This window comes from Akebia trifoliata, chromosome 3, assembly GCF_017979445.1.
Source record: "Akebia trifoliata isolate Shusen 1 chromosome 3, ASM1797944v1, whole genome shotgun sequence".
Taxonomy (NCBI): Eukaryota; Viridiplantae; Streptophyta; class Magnoliopsida; order Ranunculales; family Lardizabalaceae; genus Akebia; species Akebia trifoliata.
In genome coordinates, this window is record NC_141377.1 from 30,454,486 (window position 1) to 30,460,749 (window position 6,264).

Genomic DNA, 6,264 nt, shown 5'->3' on the forward strand with positions numbered 1-6,264 from the left:
TGAGGAGATCATCTTTGCAAAAAATCAGCTCATTATGAAATTTCTAGCCCCATGTTTACAAGTTGAAAAATTTTAGACCATCCAATTTTTGTAAATCAAATTTGATGGGGTTAGAAGTTTTGGAATGGGATGATTTTTTGCAAGGATGATCCCCTCATCACAGAGATCATCATCACAAAAAATCAGCCCATTCCAAACCTTTTTGCCCATATAAGACAAAACGGTGTCGCAATGTGAGTCGTAATAAGGGTCGTAGGAATGTGATCCTATATATATATATATATATATATATATATATATATGGGAAATGTTCAGCAACAAACATTTTGACAAACATTTTGGCAAAACATTTTTCAAAATATGGGTTAGAGGTTTTGGAATGAGCTGATTTTTGGTGAGGATGATCTCTACGGTGAGGAGATCATCATCTCCAAAAATCAGCCCATTCCAAAACTTCTAACCCATCAAAAATGGTTTACAAAAAATAGACGGTCCACGATTTTTCAACTTGTAAACATGGGGCTAGAAGTTTTGGAATGGGCTGATTTTTGGTGAGGATGATCTCCTCACCGTAGAGATCATCCTCACCAAAAATCAGCCCATTCCAAAACCTCTAACCCATGTTTTGAAAAATGTTTTGCCAAAATGTTTGTCAAAATGTTTGTTGCTGAAAGGGACCCTATATATATATATATATATGGGAGCGGTTCGGTAGCCCTAAAGTTTGCCAAGTTTGGTGCCAAATATTTTTTGTAAATCACTTCTGATGGGGTCAGAAGTTTTGGAATGGGCTGATTTTTTGTGAGGATGATCTCTATGGTGAAGAGATCATCCTCACAAAAAATCAGCTCATTTTGAAACTTCTAACCCTAGTTTACAAGTTGAAGAATCGTGGACCATCCAATTTTTGTAAATCACTTTTGATGGGGTTAGAAGTTTTGGAATAGGCTGATTTTTGGTGAGGATGATCTCCTCATCATAGAGATCATTCTCACCAAAAATCAGCTCATTCTAAAGCTTCTAACCCATATTTTGAAAAATGTTTGGCACCAAACTTGGCAAACTTTAGGGCTACTGAACCGTCCCCTATATATATATATATATATATATATATATATAGGTTAGAGGTTTTGGATTGAGCTGATTTTTGCCGAGGAAGATCACTATGATGAGAAGATCATCCTAAAAAAAAATCAGCTCAATTTGAAACTTCTAAATTCATCAAAAGTGATTTACAAATTATTAGCAAAAATTGGCAAAAAATCGATGATCCACATTCTAAATCACTTTTAATGGGGTTAGAAGTTTCAGATTGGACTGATTTTTTTTCTTCTGGATGATCTTCCCATCTTAGAGATCATCTTCACAAAAAATCAGCTCAATCCGAAACTTCTAACCCATATTTTGAAAATTTATTAATGTTACATTATTTTTACTTATGTTTTTTTTTATGTCCCTTGATCCATTCCCATATATATATATATATATATATATATATAGGGTCCCGTTCGGCAACAAAAATTTTGACAAACATTTTGGCAAAACATTTTTCAAAACATGGGTCCCGTTCATCACATATTTATACTAAAATCATGAACTCTTTGTTAGGGTGATTTGGACTACATGATCGAAGACTATTAAGTGAAACAGTCCAAACTCTGGGCTATAGAAATAAGGGAAATATGCCGTATATCCTTGATGCTAACAGCTTGGGACCTCACAAAAACAACACACCTTTTAAGAAATGAATACAAGAACAACAATACAAAAGCCAAGATTGATAGCTGCTATTGTTGCCCCAAAAACACTTTAAAGAACAAAAACACTTTGAGAGAAGCATAACTACATTTGATAGTTACCTACACCAAACAAATACATGAACTCTGTATTACTTTGGAGTAACCAGAGTGAAATTGGTTAATAACTTTTGGTTACTAATGCATCAAGGCAGACTATAAGATAAAATTGGTTATAGATGCCTCCCCCTTTCTTCACATCCAATGTCACTTTGACTTTGAAATTGGGTGATTCTGGAAGCTGTAAAAGAAGTGTGTTTTGTTAATCATGTCAAGTTATTTTTTCCAATAACACTAAGGATCAACAACTACTTCATGTTTGTTTTCATTTATTTATGATGATTCAAAACTAAAAATAAAAACAATGATAATTTTGACTTACAATTTTCATCATTCCTCTTGTCTCATAATGATACCCACCAGAGAACCCTTTGGTAACATCAGCTTTGAGATACAACATCAGGTATGGATACTTCTCTGTGGGTGTCATAGAAGAACAATAATTAACAAAATATTATTGTATTAGAATGAAACCATGACCCAAATCCAAAACTAATAGTCAAGATACAGTTACGACAAAAAAAGAAGAAGATATAGTTACTTACCCCCACAAGTCAGTAATGCTAACTTCAAGATCCGATTGGAACCAGTAATCATCATCAATCTACAAACAAAGCCGATATCAGTCAACAAACCAGCTTCTGTCTATCTTGGTCTTGTCCCACCCAGTTCACTAAACATTAAGATATTCCAGAAAATAAGTCATCTAGATCCTTGATTTGAACCTGAAGCATCTGAAATCAAGAACTAAATCACCAATACAAACACATAATCATAATAAAACAACTAAGAACATTAAAAAGTCCAAAAACAAGAAGACCAAAACATCAACAACAACTTCTCAGATTACCAATAAAAATACTTCATAAAAGACATAAATAAAAAAAGTCTCCACCTTTCACAAATATCTTACCAACACAGTTTTGCAAATCATGAATCCTCTGAAAAAAAAAATTGAAAAAAAAACTTACCGTTCTGTCAAATAGGGCGAGAGATTGGCAGTCGTTCGTGTTCGTGAGATGGAGTTGCAAGTTGCAGGGAGGAATAGGGTCCCGTTCGTGTTCGTGCGAGAGAGAATGAAAGAGCGAGAGAGAGGGTTTCAGTGCGAGGGTTTCAACGTGAGTGAGTGAGAGAGTGAGAGAGAGAGAGATAGCGAGAGAGAAGAGAGAGTTCGAAGAGAAAGAGAACAGAAAATTCTGTTCTCTCTGATTTAAAGAGGAGAGGGAGGAAGCACAAATAATCATATAACTTAAGGGACGACGCTGTAAATATACATATTTATATTATAATATGTGAGATTAAATCGCATCCGTTCGATGTCGTTAGATCCAACGCTGTAAAAATATTTGCCAATCCATTTGCCAAAAAGTTAGCCAGCGAACGCGACCCATATATTTATTGTAAAACTACTTAAATGATTTACATACCATTAGAGATGAGGTGAAATAGAGCATTAAAAGGATGGTGGACTCTTACGACATCAATTATTTTTCTTTTGAAACCTTTATATCACATCATATTAATTAATTAATCAACCTCTCTCCTTTTGTTATATAAAAGGCTGTACGTCAAAGCTTAATGTGGAATAGTCTGTGTTTTGTCTTTTTCTTCCATCCATTTGAGAGTGATGAGATGAGAGCCAACGCTGGTGTCTATGACAAATCCATGATTATGTGTCCATCCAAGGTGACGGGTCGCTTAGCTTTACAGTGGTGAGAGCTTGGGGAAGAAGAGGAACTTACAACCAATGCCAAGTTGCTTTCCAGGTCTTAATATTATTACACATTTTTCTTCCCTTATTTTCCATATAAATTAGAGTTTACTCGTCCACCCATCGAGTTAGCTCACCAATTCAGCCGAGAAAAGTTGAAAACGACTACTTGGTTTACAAAGTCAACCGAGTTATGTGGCTATTAGATTTCTAGTATTTTTCTGAATAATAATAATAATAATAATGATAATAATAATATTATTATTATTATTATTATTTGTTTTTAAATATCTATAAATTTAGAGAAATTCTATTGGCGCATCAACTTTTACTAACAACACACCAATCCTTCAAGAATTATTTACATATACACTAGTGTGTTAATTGTATTTATCTAAATTTAACAATTTCTACTTTACTCATCCAAGTGGACTCACGAGTCATAGACTTGCTTGATTTATAAAATGTACTCCCGAGTCTAGAATACGAATTTGATTATTCTTTCGAAAAAAATCCTAAAGGATATTTCGATAATTTGACATGATTGGTATCTTATTCGATACAGAAGGGACATTTATTATTTTCACCAAAATCCGAATACAACGACATCAACAACAAAACCTTATCCCTAAGATATGGGGTCGGCTACCATAACCTTGATGGGTACCTCAAAATTACCCTAAGTGTGTATGTGTCTCTTCTTTCTAATTTTTGTTCCATTTAAGGATTCCATGCGCTTTTAATCTCTTTGTTCTTCTTTATTTATTTACTAGAAGTTGTGGAGTTTTTCTTTGTGGACACAACTCCTTTTGCAGGCGAGTACTTCACAAACTCAAATGAAGATACATACAGTTGGAGAGACGTGATTCCCCGAAAAAATTACATCCATGACCTTCTAAAAGTGACTTAATTATTATCATGTTGTATTTGTGCGTAAAGAGAATTTAAAATTCAATTTTAAGATTTGTATGATTGCACATGGAAAATAAGTAGGAAAATGATTTCTATAAAATAATAAAATGCAAATTGCAAGTGTATGATTGTGTATTTTTCCATAAAAAATAAATTCCTTCCCAAAACAATTTTGCCTTGGACAAGAAAATGTTTTCCCATCCCCCACGAAAATGTTTTTTCCGTGTCCTAATGTTACTCTCTATTGATTACACCCACCATCAAAACTAAAACCCGACTCCCTTTATGACATTTTCCTTGGAGCAATAAATTGTTACGAATTTACATTCCCTTGAAAAAGAATTGTTTGCAGTCATACTCATCCTTAATTATTTCAATAAGAATACAACAACTTAAATGATGTGGAAATAGGTCTTGGAATCCACATTGAGAGAGTCGACTACAATGGTTACCATACAATCAGAAATGTGGGTGCAACTTCTTCCAATCCTAGAGGTAATAAGAACTTGATTAGGTTTTCTCTTCTTTTGACTAGTGCTTCTACGGAATCACTTTTCTTTAAATCAATTTAGGCACATGTTAAAGTGCAATAAATAAACTTTGGGAATAAGCATAGGAGGGCATTTTGGTAAAAATGAATTTTTAAAGGGCATTTTTTGTGGCGACTAACACAAAACCCCATGTCAAAACTCGAGGTATTAGGTAGCACCTCGAAATTTCGGCATGGTCTCCTCTGTTTATGTTAGCATTCCAAGGCGTTCAACCTGCACCTAATAAACGACATACAATCCTGCATATATATATATACAAAATATAACAATAGCGGAAGCCTACATACATCTAATAACGAACGATAGATCAGAGTACGGAAGTATAACAAAACACGAAATTATAGAAACATCCTCACTCTAACAGAAGTCCTAACACTCAAGATAAAATTCATAATAGTCCTGGACAAATTGACACCACTAGGGGCTATAACCCCAATACTCATCAAGTGATGAACTCTGGTTGTCTCTCTGACCCACCAGATGATTCTCACTCGTGCTCTATACCTGCCTCACCAAGTTTCGGATCTGAAACTAAAAAATAGAGAAGGAAAGGGTGAGTAACAATGGTTACCCAATAGGGAAGCAAGCAATTTCTGTCAATAACTTCTCCTAACATGAATGAATAAAGATACTGAATCATTTTAAAATATACAAAATTTTACAGAAGAAATTATGATGAACTGGTACATATAGTCAAAGATGAGCAACTAAACATTTTAAAACTGATATTACATCAACCAATAATACTCAGTATAACATTTTATTTTTATACAAATCTAATTGATCAAATGGGAACATTAAACTTGCATTTCATTTTATATATTAAAATAAGGCAACATATACATAATACACATGGTGGAGTAGTGGAATTAGAGAGTTGAGATTCAGGACTAGATCGCTTCCAGTCGGGACATGATGTTATAATTTTTTACTGGCTTTTAGTTCTTGATTTTGTGGCCGGTTGCTGCATTTAGCACGTTTGGTTGACCATTTATCCGGCTCAGGCTGGCTGTTTGACGTGATCGTAAGCAATGGGTCTCTTTTCGATGTGTCAGAACGTTCGAATACAATAGATTATTAGTGATCACTGACTAATCATCTTCATCTATGCCTATCAGGCGTACATGTGATTCCCAAATATACAAACCATTCGTATACGACCACCTTTACAGTACAAGTTCACTGGTAAAAATAGAGAGGAATAAATCTGGATTCCAGTTGTGATTCCATTCTC

General features: G+C 34.2%; 1 long non-coding RNA gene across 1 annotated transcript; it reads right to left on the reverse strand.

Annotated features, from left to right (window-relative positions):
• Positions 1 to 1,575: 1,575 nt before the first annotated feature.
• LOC147406336 (uncharacterized) lies at positions 1,576 to 2,804 on the reverse strand. The gene is made up of 3 exons (XR_015175787.1): positions 2,402 to 2,804; positions 2,179 to 2,273; positions 1,576 to 2,037 (listed from the first exon to the last, which is right to left on the reverse strand). It is a non-coding gene; the product is annotated as an uncharacterized LOC147406336 (long non-coding RNA).
• Between the last annotated feature and the right edge of the window lie 3,460 nt (positions 2,805 to 6,264).